Raw genomic sequence first — 19,973 nt, 5'->3', positions numbered from 1 at the left:
AAAAAGTACCCTTATAGTGGTTGTCCGAGAATTTAACTACCTAGACAGCATTATCCCCGCAAAGGGTAGAACCAAAGATGACCTGAACAATTAGAATATGGTTTGACAAATTCAAGGCTGGCTGCAGATCCTAACAGAAGATATGAGCCTCTGAGTTAACATATATGCTATTGTGAGATAATCCTACTCGATGGAAGTGAAACATGGCTTACAAAGAAAGCAATAATGACAAACTACGAGTAGTCGCCTGTAAATAAAGGACAATGAGAACAATATTTCGGATATTCTGAGCAAGGCAAATCATAATCCTTGAGCTGATAAGAAAAGCTAAGGATAAACGACTAAGCTTTGTAGTCGGAAACACTTTCAAAAGCTACAAATATGTTAGGTCCCGATAAAGAAGACTACATCCAGGAGTGGCACGGAATGTTATCGCAAATACGCGGGTTAGGTACGAGGTAGTTTTTATAATTGGCGCCTGTAGTTAGATAGTTTTCTTGTGTATGCTTTCCCATCACTAACATCAGAGTAAATGGGCGACATTTTTCAGACGCATATAATTGAAGAACGTCGAATATGTGCAATGCTTTTCTTTTGTCATACAAATTAAAGTGATGCGCCGGGAGACGAATCTCCTGTATGTGGTCTTCTTGGTCCCGATGGATTGTGGAGGCTATATGCGCGAAGTAGCTTATCTTTAAATCGGAAGTTCCTAATATCCGCTATTTTAAAATAGCGTGCACGGTTTTAGACTTTTTTCGCTAGGAATAAGTACACATATGTTGGAATAAACATTTAAGGCATAACTGATGAATTCTTTCTAACTGATTTCTTACTGCGTATTTTTATTCCCCCAAGGCTCATCGTTCTGCATCCTTCAATCTCTGCTTTCTTCGTGATAAGGATCATGTTCATTCAAGGTCATCCCTTTATGTCAATGTTTATTATTTAATATGCTTTAAGATGTATTTGTTTCTATTCGATACTTTTTATGAACATTCTATGTAAGTCATAAAGGATAATAGCTAAGCGTTCATATAAAAGCACCGAAAAAAAAGCGAATTAACTCAGACGACGTAGCATATCGGGCGGGAGGCCATTAGCTGGAAATCAACGATAACACCCACATTTTTCTATTGAATCCACATTTCCCAAATTTTAATAATATCTTGCCTCACAAAACTAATGCCCATTTATTAGATAGAATAAATATCAAAGCTAATAATATCAAGCCCTGGTAGATTTACGGCATTTCTGCACATCAAAACAACTCCAATTGTATTCAAGAGAATTCAAGCGTCAACATCCCTATCCCTTCAACACTCCTAATATGTACATCCTGGTTCCGCAGAAAAACATCATTGAGCGGGTCAAGTATTTCTCGTTTTAAATATTATTTGAGACCGGACAGGCCAGGCATTTAGGCCTTGATTCAATACTCGATGAGAAAAGATAGACGCCAAGATAGAAAATGAGATTTCAGATACATCAAAGTGAAATTGCCAAAGAAAAATTTTGAGGAATTTTGTGTAAAAAAGGAGACCCGGATAATGAGGTAATTGACTTCAGTAGGAATGAAAAAAACATCTAAACCTCGAAAAAGGTTTAATTCAAATAAGTCAGAAGAAATTTTAACTTCAATGGGAAAATTTGAAATGTTTTGATGTTTAGCTAATCAAATTTTCATGGTAAACTTTATTATTTGTTTTCGGGACAAAGTTCGTCTGATTTCATGTGTCCTATCAGATGGAAGAGAAATTGGGGATTTGGGTGAGATGTTTAGATATGATTTTATTGGCATATGTTCTCCAACTTTCAAAGTGCTTAAATATTGATGTCGATTTCGATAGGTTAACCAAGGTGAAGATTTTGCTTTGTCTGCTGTGTGTGTTTAGTTCCATTTCGAGCTAAAAGCACTCAAGTCTTGCATTGAATGAAGCTCCTGGAGGACATATTAAGGACTTTGGAAAACAATGAAGGACGAGCATGGATTAACACTACAGACGCACTCAAAGAGTAGCAAAAGGGCTGGGTTTTGGAAAATTAAATGAAAGAGGATTTAGACTCCTTTTCAATTAGTTCTTCAAGTTAGACTCCTTTTCATTTAGTTCTCAGGAAAGTGAAATATTGTATATGATTTGAATGATAACGCTCCGTCATTTACCCCTTAGTACAATATTTCACCATGGTCAAATTTCCTCCTCAAACGATTCGGTATGTAATGAAGTTCATCATCAACATCAGAGTCGAAATTAAGTTTGGAAAGGATAAGAATTCTAACAAAATATCTTAGGATTATCTCTAAATCAAGTAGACAATTCCTTTTTGCGCAAAGCCATGAAAATTTCAAAGGATCAGAAGGCAGTTGTCAACTCATTCGAAATGACGTTGGTGCTTGTGCTAGAAGCTATCATGTCAAACATCTGAAATGAACCTCTACACCGATTCCGTCAGCAAACTCAATAGAAGTAAAAGCTATTTTACCCGACAGAACGAAGAGACGTTATCATTTCTAGTTTGAGCCCGGAAAAGTACGGAATTTTATAGTAATCAAGGAAAATAATGATGACGTTATCGTTCTCTGAACCAGAAAAGGAAAGGGTTTATATAGACAGACATTTGCCCACTTAATTATCAAAACTGTATCCTTTCAAAGAAAAGAACATGGGTATTTCTAATACCTAATTTGAAGAATGACGTCTCTCAGACCTACAAGCATTAAGCTAATTAATCCCGAAAAAGGACTTAATATCTGCCAGTCAATTTAAATTTAGACTTTACCATATTATCTTTAATAATCATTTCCAGAAAAGTCCCGCGTTAAATTTCATTCCACCCTTTTCGTAGTTTGGAAAAGAATTCTAGTATCCTTAAATTATTATAAAGACCAGATAACGGATGTCGTTCGTCTGAGTGAAATTATGCGGTGTTTCCAACGATTAATTATCTGAAATAATAAAAACTTGTTGTTTCTTTTTCGTTGGTGTGAATATTTATTCTTGCAAATACTGATATTTCGGGAACCACTTGTTCCCTTCATCAGTGCTAACTTGTTAGCATGTCGTACTAATTTTCTGGAACAAAGAGATTGAGGGCCTCATAATGAAATTTGAAGGGTATCTATCTCAATGGTAAATCTATTGGCTTGATATCCAATATGAAAGATTTTCAAGGGGAGAGAAGGTACGCATTCAAATTATATTTAACCTTTTCCGTCATTCTCAACATTTCTAGTTCTCGTTTCAATCATTTCACTAATAACAGAGGTGAATTATCTAAGCGTAATCCTAGATTACAAACATTAGTGGAGCAACCACATGCCAAAAGGCAACAGTCAAAGTTAGAAATAGTAACTAAAACCAAAAATTGCCAGTTGATAGTAGATGTGTTGCTCTGCAGCCAAAAGTCAGCCAAGGTTAGATTTTCAAAAATCCGAAAGTCTTGGTGTTACAGTAATTATTCAAATCTGTTCACCAGTAGTAATAGAAACCCTGTTGTACCTTAACATAAAGGTCGAGCCTGTAAAGATCCACAGCTCTTGTGATAATCAAGAAAAGTATCTAATCGCGGGGAAGCAGCTATCAAAAAACTAGTAACTTTTTAATCTTCAGTTTTCAGTTGCAGATTCGACGAAATACCCATCGATAGATGTTGATTTGCTCCTTCGCTAGCCAGTTCGAAACGTCAAGTTCAATCGCCAATATCACAGTTCTTGAATTTGGCCCCCAATGTGGGTCTCATTTAGGAAATCCTTGGACCTTCTTGATAACAAGACAACAAGCCCAATGCCTTGGGCCCAGAGAAGAAACGGTAAACAAGATTAACTCAGGTGATGACAAGGGATACCACAAGATCCTGAATGACTCCATTATAAAAGTGGTAGTCTTTGGAACTCATTTCAAGATTATCATCAGACAACGCATTTACTAGAAACCTTACATTCTAGAATAGAGGAACAGTCTGCGGTATAGTAAAAGGAGGGACCAAAGATTGCTAAAGAAACTTATGCAGAGATAATAGGCTTGGACCAGAAAGGACTGAACTTCCTAGACTATTCCGTTACGATCTTTTTAGTAGAGGCATTAGATATACTATATGAACTAACTACTAAATGAAACTGAATCATTCACATTTAGGTAATAGGGTACATTGGAATTGGAAGAAATGAAGCTGCATGTGTTTCGCGGACCCTGAGTTGCGTGGAAGATCCAAAGGTCATACAACTTTAAATATACAACAGCAGCTAGAATCTTTCATTCCAAGAACTTCATTTTTGTGACAAATCTAAAACGCAGAAAATTATTAGCCTCAGCAAGCGAGGCTTGGTAGTTAGAGTACTAAGCTGCCAGAATTCAAGTTCATGGTTTTAGTCTCACTCTGGCAGAGTGATTTGTGTCATGATGCGTGGTGCTGTGTGTCAAATCAAGGTAACAATCCAGGACGATCGACAAGCATTGTTTTCTAGTGTACCATTATGGTTTTGAAATAAAGTGCTTGAAGGCCCAGATCCAAAGTGGATTTTTGCGCGCATTGTCTACTCAAATGTGTCCGGATAGCTGAGTAATTACAGCACAAGGCTGCCATACCGAAGGTCGCCGTTCAAATCTCACTGGTGGCAGTGTGATTTGTATCGTGATTTAATGTCGGATACCAATCGACTCAGCTGTGAATGAGTACCTGAGTCAAATTAGGGTAATAATCTCGGGCGAGCGCAATGCTGACCACGTTACCTCCTATAGGGTATCATGTAGTGTACCGCTGCGGTCTTGAATGAAGTGCTCTAACATACTTCAAGACCCTGATCCAATATGGATTGGATTGTTACGCCAACGATTATTATTATTATTGCTTACTCAAAAGTGCTATCCCGGATGAAAGTTGTTGAGAACACAATTTGTCCCCGCCTTCTATTTCAGAATGAAAAAAGTAAAGTAAAATAGCTTGCTGAATGATTCGTCTACTGGCTTATCAAAGGTGCTTCTTACAGACGGTCACTCTTAGAGGTGCTGCGTAATCGCAAGGATCGTCGCCAATTCCTCAAGAAGGACCAGCCCCTGCGGAAAGCGTCGACCGCAGTCTCTCTTCAGCCTCAGTGATGGTATGGACCGAGATATGTACAACTGATGAGACCACTTGTTTCCATCGAAAGAAGCATGAAGGTCAATGCCGCAAACTATTAGCAACGGATTTTATAGGACATTCTGAAGTCACTCAATATTCTAGCAACGATGGATTTAAGCTTCAATGGGACTGGGCATCGATGTATTAACTGCTTCCGGATATTGAGGCAAGTAGGTCGGATTTTAGGCTGATGGGCTGATCCGTCTGGTCTTTCCTAAAAAAAAAACACGCGAAAGTGGCATTGATACGCGTCTGGGACGATTTTCAATTAAGAAGAAAACCTCCCATTTTTGGTATGCATACTCAGCACATCTCGGAAAGTCTGCAAACTGAAGTATTTCATTTTACGTTTGGCTTGGTTTGCTGCAGGGGATCAAAGGGAAAATAAAGCGTACAGTATAGCATCACCTTTTCAATCCTCACTTTCCTACCTCCACGTGGTGAACGCCGCCTTGCTGAGCAATCCGAAAAATAAGGATTTGGTAACCAGCCAGCGAAAAAAACAGAGAGAAGAAGAAAGCCTGTGTGTGGACGAAATTTGCGAATTATAGAAAAGGTTTAGTTTTCGGTTATATTGGTATCTCAATGGTCCCGTTGAAATAGGAAAAGTGTTATAGTGATGGGCGAAGTGGTATCGTCAGCAATCAGGGCCAGAGGAATTTTACAATATTGCAAACTACTAAGTTCGTTGAGAATGAGCGTGTTATTGTATTATATATATAATCAATCAAGCATATAAATGTCACCGCCGCCAGGATTTCAGAAGGTGGCAAAAACAGATATAAAATATCCAAAACAAAAAATAACATTGCTAAAGCTTTCCCTAGTGCTACATTTATTAAAGGCGACCGAAGTCAAGAATTGAATATACATATATGATTGCCATAAACTCCTACGTGGGGTTAATACAACAATCACATCTACGCGCTGTCGGTTTCCACAATTTTCCGAGAAGCTTGCACTTTTCTTCTGTTGTATACACCATGCAGCTCTAGAGCATTCTGAGATAGTAGGTTCCACTGTGTTGCATGCCTCCAAAGGAGGAGTTGTCGCCCTTTCACAATGTATAACTTATGCACTGCCACCTTCGCTTCCTTATGAACCGTTCATGGATATCAGGTACGCCGGAAAGGCTTTCTATTTGCTACTGTCTTGGGCCCGAGTATCCCGATAACACAACGCAGACATAAGTTTGTGGAAGCTTAGAGCTTACGAGCGCCATCATCCACTTTGATTTTTCTTTTGCAGAAGCAACCGGATTGTTTCCAACCTGAGGCGGGGTTTTCTCCCTACCAACCATCGAGGTATAACATGCAGTTATGGAGAAGAAAGCTGGAGAATTAAGAACAATAATAAATATCTTGGGCAACCAATATATGAATCAACGAATACCATAATTTAGAGTAATTTCCTGGCGAATCTCTTTAAAGAAAAACGACTCCAAATAAAGATATTAAAGGGACGATGATGATTATGAAGATATGGTATGGGCAAATTGGACATTTTACAGATACTCTTTGGGAGAACAGCCGGGTCTTCTATCACACCAATTAATGATGCTAAACTGACCGTTTAAGGCAGGGCTGATGAACTTAAACGAACCCAGTCTGGACTAACGTGATTAGATTAATTGACGCTAGACTGATAGTGTAACTTACTTTTTACGATTGTAGACTAACTAATAAATTCAAACCTCTAAATGTTCTAAATGTCCAATTGCAAAATCTGATCCGATTCACAAGATAATTTCTATTATTAGCGTGAATGACTGCATTGAACCATTACTTAGTCTTTCGCAGTTATTTCGAAAATTGTTGTGTTGAAGCTATCTGAGTCACTAGAAAAAACATTTTTAGGGACCCTCGACATTCACCACAGTATCAACTAATATTACTGTGAGGGATACTCATCGGAAAGCTGGATTTATCACGAACGATAAAACAAGTTTCGCGGTTCCAGAGTTATTGTTCCGTCAGCTCATTATAAAGTTTGGGATCTACATTGTATCGTTAGACCATTCAATTGCCAATGGAGATCTTACTCCAGTACATGTTGCTCTCAAACAAAATGACTTCCTATGCGAGAAACGCTGGAATTACGGCGAAAATTCAGGACCATGTTCGGGCGTTGCCCTAACTTTTCTAAATCTTTCGGTACCAATAGTCATGTAAGTCAACTTATGAATTCATTATGATCAATACCCCAAATTGCGAGAAAGAGATTTGAGACTTCCTATTATCTAATGTTTGAGTTGAAAAAATCCAGCGTGGGGAAAACTGGCGGCTTTCGTAATCAAGTTATAAACTCATTTGGGGAGAATGCCACGGTTTCGTTCCCAAAAACATGAGATCTATATCCAGTGCAAGGATCTCGATGAGGTAACATCCAGAGAAGAGATCTGCACTGCCCTGAAACAACAATTCAAGTTGGAGGAAGTCAGCGAAGAATCTATCCATAACTGGCATATTGCTGGAAGTGGTAAATGTCCGGAATTTAGGAAGGCGTTAACTGTAGTGAAAAAATGAGGTTAATACAAACTTGCCCAGCAAAGCAGGCACCTCCACGGATAGAGCTCTCCATGTCACATAGAGCATCTCTAAAGTATGTGACCCTTCGATGCCTAGTAGATGCTCATTCTCCACTAGAAGACCCAACTATTGGTGGAATAGTGAACTTGGTAGCCTTCGATCGATTTGCCACAGATAGGCAATAGGTAGGATCGATCAAGGGCAAAAAGAGCAAGCCTCAAGCTCGCCATCAAGAGGGAATGTTTTAAGGAGCTTTGTTTGAAAGCGGATATAAATCCGTGGGGTACGCCTATAAAATCGTGACAGAACGATTCAGAGGCCGATCATCTCCGCAAATCACATGCCCTATACTCTTGTTGAAAATAATCCAACGGTTATTTCCCCAGCAAGAGGGGGGTACTGAATGTCACGCCGATTCCACCAGTCACCAGGGACGAGCTGCTTGAGATCTGCAGTCGAATAGGCGACAGCAAAGCCCCGGGTCTGGATGGCATACCGAATAACGCCCTCAAACTTGTCGTCAAATGTAGATCGGATATGTTCGCGGAGCTGTTCGAGGGTATCTTTCCTGCATCATGGAAGCGGCAGAAGCTGGTGGTGCTGCCTAAGGCTGGCAAACCTTCGGAGGAACCGTCCTCTTATAGACCCATATGTCTTCTAGATACTGTAGTGAAAATGTTGGAACGGGTTATTTATAATAGATTACTCCCAGTCGTCGAGAGCCAAGGGGAATTTTCAGATAGGCAGTATGTGTTCCGTAAAGCCAGATCAATCATTGATGCCATGAAAATGGTTACTGGCTTGGCCGAAAAAGCAATTCACGGAAGGGGTTGTACCAGCAAATATTGTATGGTGGTGACCCTGGATGTGAGGAATGCATTCAACTTGGCCAATTGGAACCTTATATGAAAGTCTCTGGCGCCGCTATTATCGATAGCTACTTACAGGAGCGGACACTTTGGTATAATACCGATGATGGACCTAAGGAGTACGTTGTCTCCGCGGGTGTCCCATAGGGCTCTGTACTGGACCCACTACTGTGGAACATCATGTATAATGATGTATTTAACCTTCTGGTTCCGGAGGAGGCCACAGTGGTGGGTTACGCCGATGATATAGCACTGGTTGTGGTTGCAAAGCATCTCACGAATGCTGAGTTGTACTCAAGCGAAACAATCAGTGTTGTTAAGGCTTGGTTAGAGAGTGCTGGACTGGCACTAGCGGAGGAAAAGACGGAAGCGGTCCTCATTACTAAGCGCCGCAAAAGAAATTACGTCTGCATTAGAATCAAGAATCGTATCATCACTTCCAAGCTGGTCATCAAATACTTGGGGGTGATGATAGACGGAAAGCTAAATTTTAAGCAGCACATAGAGCATACCTGTAGAAAAGAATCCATCAGTTTGGGGAAAACGCTGCAGGTTTTAGGAATTGCACATAAACTGAGTATGGTTTACAGAAAAACAGCCTTAAGGGTCTTCAGGATCGTCTGACACGATGCAGCGTTCGTCATCTCGGGAATGATGCCAATTGACACCCTGGCAACCGAAATGATGAACATTTATGACACTACGTCCATCTCTCGATTATCGCAGATGAAAAAAGCAGAAAGGGAGAAATCCATAAGCAGATGGCAACAGCGATGGCACCAACCAGAAACGGGTCGTTGGACTTACAAGTTGATCCCTTCGATCGGGGAGTGGTTGGAGAGAAGGCATGGGGAGATCAATTATAATCTCACTCAGTTTCTCGCCGGCCATGGAGGATACCGTCAATACCTATATAGTTTTAAATTGGACACCTCATCCAATTGTCCAAATTGGAACAGGATCCCAGAGGATCCGGCGCACGTATTCTTCTAATGTCTTAGGCTCGTGGAAGAAAGGAGGAACCTAGAGGAAACTCTAGGTTAAGTGCTAGCACTGGAAAATTTTGTCCGGAGAATGGTAGCTTGTCAGGAAGACTAGGATGCGATCAATTCCATTGTGGCGGTAATACGGGATAAACTGCGAAAAGCAGAAGTGCTAAAGTGAGCTAACTCCGCCCCGTGATGTAATGCCTAAGGGTGGTTCCACGAGGTAGGAGGGCGGGTTTTAGTGGGTAAAAATCTCATACTCTGGCGTCCCTAGGCCAGAGTCTTTTGAAGATTTCCATCTCCTTAAAAAAAAACAGATCTATTATAATCGGTAGGTATGACTTTAGCCTGGTATTGCGGTTAAAGCCCGTTTTTAATTCTCTAAGAGTTAAGTTTTCAATGACAAAGATCTTGTAATTGCTGGTAAGAATGAAAAATATATACATATACGTGGTCGACATATAGCTCCCGTATGGATCATAGCGTGTGAAGCGCACTTGCTCGCTGCTGGTTTACTACAATGTACTTCAACTCTCCACGCGACTTTCTGATAAGCTGTACATAATATAATATTTGTGTACCAATATCTTTCTATCTTTAAATAAGTCGAAAATCAGAAGCTCGGCGCTTCAGATATGGGATATATAGCTTGTAGTGAAAATACGCTGAATATACCCGATATCTAATTCGACGTGGTACGACGTGGAGAAGTGATTTAACGTGAAAGAGGCAACTTTCACCTACGATAACATACGTTAATAATAGTAGGATTTCCATCAAACTTTCCAAATCCAATCCAAATTTATGAGACTTAAGGGAGGTTTTCAGTAAATTTCAAAATACAATAATATTATTAACTTTATTTGAGCAGATATCGCAACGGGGAATATTTTTAGGCCTAGATGCCATGTGCATGGACCACCATGATATTTTTTTCAAATTTTTCGGTTAGGTAGTTCCTGAGAATGGCTCCTTGAAATATTGGATCCCCGCACTCCTCTCCTTTGCAATCAATGTCAAAACTAATATGTGCTTTGACAGGTACTAATCATTTTTAATTTGGTACCCCACACGACTATATTCGGTGAGACAAAACTTACACTCCCTTTTGCATGTAATTCAGCGTAGAACGATATTGCTCACTACATTCAAGGGGATTCACAGTTCCTAGTTTTCCGCTAAGTTTCATATGAATAGGTGTATCCATTTCTGAGAAAATGGATGTGACCGACAGATAGACACAGGAACAGACCAATAGACAGTAAAACCTGCCACCTGCCACGAGCCGCGAACAATCATAAGATATTTAAAGAACTGAACTCCTACCAAAGTTAAAGCCTATATATTGTTAATTTAAGAGACCTTATGCATGATAGATTTCCGAAAGGAGTGCTACCAACGAAGTTATAATAGACCGTTGTCGAGCAATGGAATGGAAAGATTGCGTTGATATCAGCTAACATTTATGATGGATATATTAGTAAAGCTTCTGGACGATAGAATAGGAAGGAGAACTTCAATTCTTCTACTAAAAGTTCGGAAGCACTTTTTTCAGAATTCTTTTTCGTCCCTGTCCCACAACTCAAGGTGTATACATATTTCAATGATTCTCATCCGGTATACTGACATTTTCATTTCTATCTTAACAACCACAACTGCTGAAGCGTAATAAGACTAATTAAGGACAACACCAACCGTATTTTATGACCTCCTTCCCCCATTACATTTGAGTACCTCACAAACAGACGATTGGGGCAGTAAGCTATCCGTATCTATATATGAGTGTCTGAGATAGTAATAAACTTGACAGATTATTGCTTCGTGGCTTCCCGCTTCACACAAATACTTTATTTAGGTTCAATATCTCGCACGAAGCCCAATACCAGTAGTGGATCCCACGTTTATTTTTAATAAAATGTATTGAGTTCACATCTGTGCAATATAGTATCGACGCAATTGATGGGTTCTAATTCTAATCATTTATTTATTTGAATGCATTTCTGCGTCAGGATTTCATTACAGTGGCGTAAACGTGTACGAATACGCACCACGTATGCAGAAAGCAATCATACAGAGCGAGTCGATTTAAATGTGCGATTACATACGATACGCTCCCACTATTCGGGGGTGAACACCTAAAGTGGACCCGTAATGGATAATGCCATCTCCCCTAACCATCCCCAACAATTTGCTGGATAAGTAGCTTGGAGGGTGTGTTGTACCGATGCTGCGCACAATTCATTCATAGTAGAGAACGTGGCCCGGTACAGGGTAGCTTTCTGGGTTCTGGGATTTTCGTGTTGCCAGGTAGAAGAGGAAATCTACATACGCTGATTGCGGAATTTTTATAGCCTTGAAAGTATTGTATATCTTTTGTTTCCTGGAAAGAAGCCTAATGAACTTTTGGAACATTAGACAAAATGAATTGGTAATAAGTATCCTCTCATTAATTAGGGCCAGCCTGTTAAAACAAATTATGCCAAATTGTGAAACTGCTGTATAACGAGCTCCTTAAAAAAACAGCCGACTTACTGATAACTCACGTAGTTATTCTAAACAAGCGTTCTTAGCAGGCATCAAGGACTTGGCATTTCAGACTGGCTCTTCAAAGAGCTGTGATTTTCCGGAAATATATCCTCACCGTCAACGAGGCTCTTCCTTATATGGTTTACCTTGGTAATACAAACGACCATTTTCAATTTTTCGTGCACGATTTCTATTTGAAGAACTCCTATTATAAAATGTATGCTGATGTTGAGCAGGACTCTAGGACGAACTTTGGTTTTGGTTGTCTTATCAGGATGCTCGAATCGTTCACATTTGTTTTTTTTTTTTTTTTGAATCTACACGGAGAATACAAAAACTTGCGATTTCTGCATAACCAAAATTGTTTCTTGTTTAAAGGAAAGTGGGAGTGGAGACAACCTAATGTTCCACTTGACTGCTGAAAACTCTGTTGAGGGTCTAGAAAGAAAGCTAGAAGCCTATATGTAACAAAAGCCAAGCTAATATTACCCCCAGGCCTGTGTACCTTGCAGTTTGCTCTACCCTAACAAGTTCGACGCCTCTGAAGCTGGATGAACGAAAGAGTTGCTATGGAGGAAGAGTGCAAGAGGCTAGCTTACGAAAATATCTAGGTAGACTAAGGGTGACTGTATGTTGTGAATGATTGAAGTTTATCCAATTCTTGGAATTTCGCCTGCCTCATCAATAAGGCGTACTGTATTTAGAAGTTTGTTGGGTTTTAACCACGTTGAGCCCGGTTCCAACCACGAATGTCTGTGTTTGGTTATGTGCTCCTTAAGATGCAAAACTATCTAGATGCTATTTACTCAACAAAAGTATTGAGAAGCAGACATACACCCATTTCCATATTTTTAAAAAGCAAAATATTCGTTTTCTAAGGACACATTTATAACTCAAGATCAAATTCTATTTTATATAAAAATTTCAAGAAAGTAACTGAGGGTTTCGTCCAGAGTAGAGGGAACTCATCAGACGCTGCCTCACCTCTGCCCTAGAAGCAACGTAACCGAAAGCGGCTGCAGGTGGTAATCCTTCCTTGTATAATCGCAAAACACGACATGAGTGCGATTTATTTCCAAGTGAAATATGCCTTATACATTCAGACCCAAACTAGGCTATAGCGAAGTTATTTTTTTTGAAGATTGAGGGAGTCCTAAGTCCTGGATGAAAGTGGATTTTTTGGATTTTTGGGTAGGTAACTCAAAAAAGCAATGGGTGTGGTCCCACATCAACTGGATACGGATTTAGGACTCCCTCAATTCTCAAGCAAAAATTTATTTTATGTTTTTTTTTATAATCCATGGTATCCAGTCAAGTGAGCTGATAAATTAGAAATTAGAACACGAAATTGCCACAAGTACAATTACACGCCATCCACACCTTCTCCATTTCCATCCTTAATAGTGTAGATACCACATGCATGCATGCAAATACTTCCATGGGAGTTCATAGCGATGGAACAACTGCAGATTAAATCTTACTTGTTAGAAGCACTGATGGCAGTGGGATTTGTATCGTGATTTAACGTCGGATACCAGTCGACTCAGCTGAGTCAAATCAGGGTGATAATCTCGGGCGAGCGCAATACTGACCATATTGCCGCCCATAGGGTACTATAATCCTGTAGTGTACTGTTACGGTCTTGAATGAAATGTTCTAACACACTTCAAGGCCCTGATCCAATTGGATTGTTGCGCCAACGATTATTATGTTAGAAGTATCCCGAATCCTTCAACGGAAGAAGCGAAAGAAATGAAAGCTGGAGGCGTTAAGGTCGACTGCCACTTTATGGGTCAAGATAAATGTAGACCGGGCATCGCAAACCGGAGAAAGCTGTGAGCCGAGAACAAAAAAATATTTTTCGTAAAAATAAGAAGCTCCTTAAGAACAAGGACATAGGTATTGTTGCACCACCAAATGAGGCCATTTTCAGCAAAATCGGGCGTAAGGTTAGGAAAAACTGGTCATCCTAGTAGAAGAAAGAGAGACTTCGAAACTATGCATAGTCTACCAATGAAACCCAAGCTATATCTGTAACGTAGTTATGCGAGATGTATGTGGAAACCTGCGTTGAAATTCACAGGATTTATGGACAATAGAAGAAAAGATTTTTGCTGAAGTGTAGAAAAGTTAATGAGAGCAATGCTCCTTATATACTATAGCGCATTCCGAATTATGAGGGATGAATTTCAAATCAAAACTGCAGGGAGTGTCTCAGAACATCAAATCCATGTCCTGGGAGGAAATGGAAAGACTATCGTAATACTTGAAATCGGCGATTTTCTGACTGGAAGCACTTTTAACATGATCATAACTTCTAGGTTTTTTTGAAGGTTTTGTGTAAAACTTATTCCTCTTTTTCTCTAGCCTTTGTCCCGTTCATAAGCGGGGTCGGCTCATTGTCATCAGTTTCGCCATTTGATTCTATCAAATAAATGATCGCGAGGCTTTTAAATCCCCATCCAGCGTATCAAGCCAACATTGTTTCGGCCGGCCTTTTAGCCGCTTACCATCGACTTTGTTGTTCAGACCAATCTTGGCAAGTGTGAATTACGTGACCATACCATCGAAGACGCCTCGCAGTTTTTCCACGATCGGTGCAACCCTATATTCATCTCGGATATGATCAAAACGTGTGACCATAACAAAAACAAGAACAGTGGTGAGAGGGTGCTTCATTGATGAACACCAACAGAGACACAAAGCGGGTTTGATATACTGGTCACACTTCGCACTTTACTTTTCGGATCGTGGTAGAGCAATTGAGCCCAGCGCACGAGTTTTTGTGGCACTAAGTTTTGTCGTAGAGCATACCAGATGAGTTCGTATGCCACACGATCAAACGCTTTCTCTAGATCTAGAAATGCAATGTGAAGATGAGGCGATGAGTAACCGCGCAGTATGTATTGCGTCAGTAGTTCTTGACGGCCTGATTCACAGTTATTTCAGCGATTTCGTGTATATAGTTGTCAGGAATGCGTTCAAAAATCTTCAAGTTATGGGACAGCAACCGGATCAGAGGGTAATTTGAACATTCTATTGGACTACCTTTCTTTTTCCATGTTGGAACTGTGGTACTTTCTTGCCAGTCAGATGGTATTCTATCTTCCTGAATAACCCGATTAAAAAATTCACTGAGCCATAGTGTTGGATCCCAGCTCTTCGCTTTCCAGAGCTCAAACGCGTTGTCGTTAGGTCCTGTTTCTCTGGTTTCATTCGTTTTATTGCTTCGTTGATTTCAGTTGCGCTGACATGAAGGTCCTGAAGACTTAATGTGAGTACCCGCAATGCATAGTCCCACGGTTCTCTTCGGACACGGATTCATTTGGAGAGGACAGTCAGAGCCCCGCCCCGACTGCCAGAGCGATATCGATTTAGATTGAATGCAGGCTCAGCATTCATACCAATGGATGCAAGGCCTATCTAACACCTCTGCCGCAACTAAGAGACACGGCACTCGAGTTGCACAGCGGAACTATACGCTTAAGCTCCAAAGAGCTCTGCCCGCGATGTAGGCATAACCACAACCACCATGAAACTCCCACAAGGGGGCCAACTGCAAATAACCGGGCCGAGAGCACATCCTCCAGGAATTCTCCTGGAGCATATGCTCTCAGAGGGCCAGCCCGGTTCCCATGGTACCAGATAATCTCCGTTGAGGCTTCGTGGCAAGAGCCCTGAAGTGGCTTTTGAGTCCCTTGCAGACTCCGGTCTGATAGTCCTCCTCGAGTACGTGGGTACAATTGCGCTGACATTTACATTTCTATGGCCTCACGTGGGATCTCGGGATCTTCTTAAGACACGGATTGATTTTGTGACCAGAATCAGAGCCCCGCTGTGACAAGCTATAATGGTACCAGTCTATACCGAGTAGATGGCTCAGCATTCATACTGATGGTGGTGGTAGTTTATGGTAAAGATTTTTGAAATGGACCGCTCGGGTGACAACGATTGCTTTCTTCCCGGTTGGCCTTCTTATAGATTTGTCTGTCTGTCACATGCACCGATTGACACAGAATTTGGTTGGAGTACGATAATTGTGAACGTCCTCGCATGAAGGAGGGAGGGCGGGGACTGGAAATTAGTAATTTCTTTCGCGGCCAATTATCGGCCAGATCGAAAAATCTGAAAAAATCAAAAACTTTCTATTTTCATTTGACAAATTGGTACTGATCTTTATAGGATTCTAGGACGAAATATACATAGTTTTAGTGATTAAGCCCGTGTTATAGAAAACGTAGACAGGAACATTATGATAATTGAAGCAGGGGGTTGGAATGCGAATTTTCGGTTATTGGGTTATTGGGACCTATATCGTTTAGCTAGCCCACAGGTGTAGGAGAAAACAAGGCATTCACCTAAACAGTGTTTACAATGATGGACTAGCTAATGCAGCTCGAAAATAATATTAGATGGAAATAGGAAATTTGTCTCAGTCAACGAATTAGTAACTGTGGCGACAGAAAGTCAAAGAATAGTAGCTATCGAAATTTTCAGATGGACTTAGATGGGGTCTCACTTCAACTTAAGGATATCCCAGTCATTTAAAGTTTTGCTGAATTGATTATGAAAGGTGTTACGAAAAGAAACTTATTCGATTCATCCAATAGCTCTGCTACCACTCTGCTATTTCCTGCTTTAAAAGGGTGTGCATATAACTTTGAGCAGCCGCATGTAAGGTTGAGATGGTCAGTTTTTTCTAGGAAGTGGAACTAGTTAATAGATGAAGATTTTAGTGTATCATCAAACACCAGTCAATGTAGACGTGATCCGTTGAGATTTAATTCCAGTGTTCGATAGCCATCTTTTTCCAGATCATCAAGTTCGATATATAGTTGAATTGTGAGAAGATACTAAGATAGGGTGGAGACTCCCAAGGCCCCGGATCACTAAGACCGGATGTAGGAGAAATATCGATTGAGAATGTAATCCGTCGTGGATCTTGCCGTTCTATAACATGTCGCGATCCGGTCACTCTGTTTTCGGGGCGGAGGTGAGGCAGCACCTGAAGAACTGCCTCTGGGCTGGACGAAAGCGACAGTTATTTGTAAACTTAAAAAATTTTAGCATCGTTTACCCTGCTGGCTCGATTGCCCCAATAAATTATTCAGTTATAACTTTGAAAATAGCGTTAAAGAAAGTTACATGTGCCTCAGTAGCGTAATGTATCTTTGTCGTTCCTTTAGACTTATTATCCTTCCAGATAATCAGCAAATTCGGAGATATTTTAATTGGATAACCGATATTATGTTTGATATGAATGGTTGAGGAATGTCACCACAAACTTCTCTATGAGTGTAAGATGATCATTAAGAGGAAACACCTCTTTTCGAATAAAATCAAGCAAAAATCATATTATTGCTGAGGGAAAGTTCAGCTTCCAACTTCGTAGCAATTTGAGGGACTTTAAAACGCAGTTTGAATTAAAGGCCTTAAAGTGGCGACCATTGCTTAGCACCATTTCTAGTCGCTTAGAAAATGCGAAGAGGATTTTAGATCGAAATTTAATCAATGCATTTGTATTTCGCAACAACTAAGTGTGCCGCAGCTGACAACACCACACCCCCAATGGCCAATATGAAGCGGAAATCTACCATGCACTATACGCTTTTGGTTATGCTTTACGCACAATGACGGTGGAGCTACTTATCGCCTGGGATCTAAATAGAACCATACTTCACTACTCAGGGAATCACCCCACCATAAAGACTTTCCATATGGTAACACCATACAACAATTTCCATACGGATCACACGAACTTCTCATCACAAATTACATCATCCACGAGACCTAGTGAGAAACGTTTCATATCACATGCACTCACATTTGAAACGCTCACTGGATATTGCAACAAAATGAACTATTCATCACAGATTTCTGAATTGATTGCTACTATTTTCCAGCCCCAAGGTGATCCTGACACGTCCGCAGTGCCGTTTGGCGGGCAGGCTAATTTTTCATTGATTTTTCTCGGTATAGCGTGACCTTTTTCCACGAGACGCCGGCAACTAAACTTATCACAAATTGAATCACAGACTTTACTGAGCAAGGGATGGTTTTGATTAATCCTTTGCCAGCACAACACTTTGATGAATGTATCCTTAATTTAGGGTGGATCCATTGAGCATATATCGGACTTAGTCGAAACTAGACTTACCATTTGCGATATGGTTTGGTGTTGTGTGAAAAGCATGCTGATACATGACTCGGTACCGTACACCAGTTTTTTCACTTTCATGTCACTTTGAACACTGAGAGAATGAACTCTCGCGACCACGGAACCTTCGTTATATATCTAAAATCTGGGGATTCATGTGAAAAGCCTTCGTAAGCAGAAAGGTTCCCCCGAAAAGCCCCCAGTCTGGGTGCGAATAAGACCGAAGACATGACCGTAGTTCATGTACACTACCCTCTTCCTCCGCTCCTTTGGCATTGAAGGCGGCATGATAACAATAAGGGTTAGAGGGTGGCGACGAGACGGACATTTGATAGAATATGCCGGGCTGGGGCCGGCTGTTGTTGAATTCATAGAACTCTAGACGAGAAAGCTTCGTGTATATAGTTGGAGTCCTCTCAGCGAGTGGGAGATGGAGCGAAAGCTTTCATATAACGAATATCTGAATGGGGGTCGGTCATGACAAGATTCGATAGAGTAGAGGGTGGGAAAAATGCACTCAAGCTGATTTGAATTTCCACTGATTTTCGATATAAGCAAATTTATGTAATAATTATACTATCGCTATAAGAAAGAGGAGTGTTAGCGTATTTTATCCATTGAATGAAATCCTGCAACGACAAGGGGATGTATTGGGGAAATCATTCAGTAAATGCAATCCTATAGAAATTGTAACATAAATCCAATGAGTATTCCAATAATAATAATTATAGCTAAGTTAAATTATTTGCACAGATAGATGAAAGCCATGAATGTCTGCTTTTGTCTTCGTGCTTGTTCCACTTCTGCAGGTTTATCACTTGCATAACATTGCTATGATAATAAACCAATGAAACGGACAAGATAAATTGTAAGAAAAAAACAAATTATTTGAATATCGGGGAAACGGTGAACAAGAGACTACAATAAGATTTCCAGCCCCCAGATTGTCTTCGATCAAATTGCTTGATAAATAACAGGTAGCTATCAAATCAGTTGCCATTTTGATGTTCGACTCTTATCAAATGCATATTTTTTTGAAAGACCCAGAGTACTGAAAAAAGCCTGCAATGTGGCTTTATTACTCCCGCAGAGTTAATAATAATATCGTAAACTCAGAAAAATCGCGTACCATTTATGAACAAGAAAAGGTTGTGGCCCTTCGAAACAAAACAATCAGATTTATGATTGGCATGATACATGGATTTGTAGGGAATTTATTACATATGGCGCCCAACGTGGGTCTTAGATATGGCCGAGTTTTTATTTTCAGCCACCAGCTGGGACCCTGACATGCTCATTGTACCAATGAAAATTTGATGGACGATTTGTTTCTGTAAGGAAGCCAGAGGTGAATATTACTTTATGACCCACGTGCACGTTATCTGAATGAACTACTCTAAGGCTTTTGACTCTGTTAATTACATTCTGTCCAAACATGCTTTATTTAACATTTCCCAATCACTTATTGCATGGCTCGCCTTTTACGTTTCTAGCTGTTCCGGTACCCTTTCTTTTGGTGATTTCATATTCCTTTGTTTTCTCCTTTCTCTGGTATACCTTAAGGTGTCATTCTGAATAAGCTACTATTTCTATTCTTCATCAATGATTTTCACTCTCTCTCTCCACTTTACGTAGGCGGCTTTAAGCTCTTCTCCTCTTCAGCTTCACCGAACATAGATGCCGCTGGTTCATTGGTCAAGTAATTTCACTCAATATACTACTCTCTAAAATTCACTTTGTTTTCATAACCTATATTATATCTCCATTTAGGACCTTGGTGTAACCT

At 40.3% G+C, this 19,973-nt stretch overlaps 1 protein-coding gene across 2 annotated transcripts in view; it reads right to left on the bottom strand.

Annotated features, from left to right (window-relative positions):
- LOC119655439 (b(0,+)-type amino acid transporter 1) overlaps nt 1-19,973 on the bottom strand; it is a 177,987-nt gene that overhangs the window by 119,535 nt on the left and 38,479 nt on the right. The window contains exon 1 of one of the 2 annotated variants that reach the window (XR_005249910.1): nt 18,188-18,323. The exons of the other annotated variant lie outside the window; for it this stretch is intronic. The gene's annotated coding sequence lies outside the window, so the exon portion shown is untranslated. Of the gene's footprint in view, nt 1-18,187; nt 18,324-19,973 lie in introns of those variants that run through there. 2 annotated transcript variants of the gene reach the window in all.

Source organism: Hermetia illucens, chromosome 4 (genome assembly GCF_905115235.1).
Source record: "Hermetia illucens chromosome 4, iHerIll2.2.curated.20191125, whole genome shotgun sequence".
Taxonomy (NCBI): domain Eukaryota; kingdom Metazoa; phylum Arthropoda; class Insecta; order Diptera; family Stratiomyidae; genus Hermetia; species Hermetia illucens.
This window is presented reverse-complemented; position numbering and strand designations above follow the sequence as displayed.